The following is an 859-nucleotide window of genomic DNA, read 5'->3' on the forward strand; positions in this document are numbered from 1 at the left end:
CGATGTTAAATGCACCTCCTTATATATCCTTCTTCGTAAACGGTAGAAGAACACGATGCACAGATGCCCACACAAGTATGTATTAAATTCATGGTAGCGATGGAAATTGTAGAACACACGTCTTCTGGCGGTGAAGTATCGTTGTAATTTTTCTGGTGGCTGCAGGTCTCCAAATGAATCGAAACAGGAGACGTTATTTGTATTTTTCTTAACATACACCAGCCAGTGAATTCCTGGTCCTCGAGCAACACCTAAATTCAAAATTCCACATTCTTCTGATTTCCACATAGTCTCTGGTAATACATAAACATACCACCGAGTCCGCCTGCTTAGGTGAGCGTACTTGCTTCGGCGGCACATATACTAAAATTGGAACGGTACAGATAAGATCAGCATGGCCCCTGCGCAAGGATGACACACAAAATCGTGAAGGGTTCCAATTTTTTTTTTTTTTTTTTTTATAGCCGCCACGGTAGCTCAGCGTGTTCGGTCAGAGAGCTGTGTGCTCTCTGTAATAAAAAAAACTGAGTCAAGAAATCACCTATCAACTTGAACAGATGTCTTGTGACGTCCACCCAGACCAAAAAAGCAACGAACTATGTCGGGAAAAAAAAGGTGAGTGGCAGCGTGTTTGCTTACCATGTAGCGGACCCGGGTTCGATTTTTGGCCAAGTTGGTGATTTTCTCCCCTCTGGGACTGGGTGCGGTGTTGTCCTTATCATCATTTCATCATCACCAACACGCAAGTCGCCCAGTGTGGCGTCACCTGAAATGAGACTTGGAACCCGGCGGCTGAACTTCCGCGGATGGGGCCTTCCGGTCAATAGTGTCTCATTTTACTTTGTTTACGCCACGGAAT

General features: G+C 45.1%; 1 non-coding gene across 1 annotated transcript; it reads left to right on the plus strand.

The window, feature by feature from the left end:
* Window positions 1-339: 339 nt before the first annotated feature.
* Window positions 340-446, plus strand: LOC124723913. Its single transcript, XR_007006573.1, has one exon. It is a non-coding gene; the product is annotated as a U6 spliceosomal RNA (small nuclear RNA).
* Window positions 447-859: the final 413 nt, after the last annotated feature.

This window comes from Schistocerca piceifrons, chromosome X (genome assembly GCF_021461385.2).
Source record: "Schistocerca piceifrons isolate TAMUIC-IGC-003096 chromosome X, iqSchPice1.1, whole genome shotgun sequence".
In the NCBI taxonomy this organism is placed as follows: Eukaryota; Metazoa; Arthropoda; class Insecta; order Orthoptera; family Acrididae; genus Schistocerca; species Schistocerca piceifrons.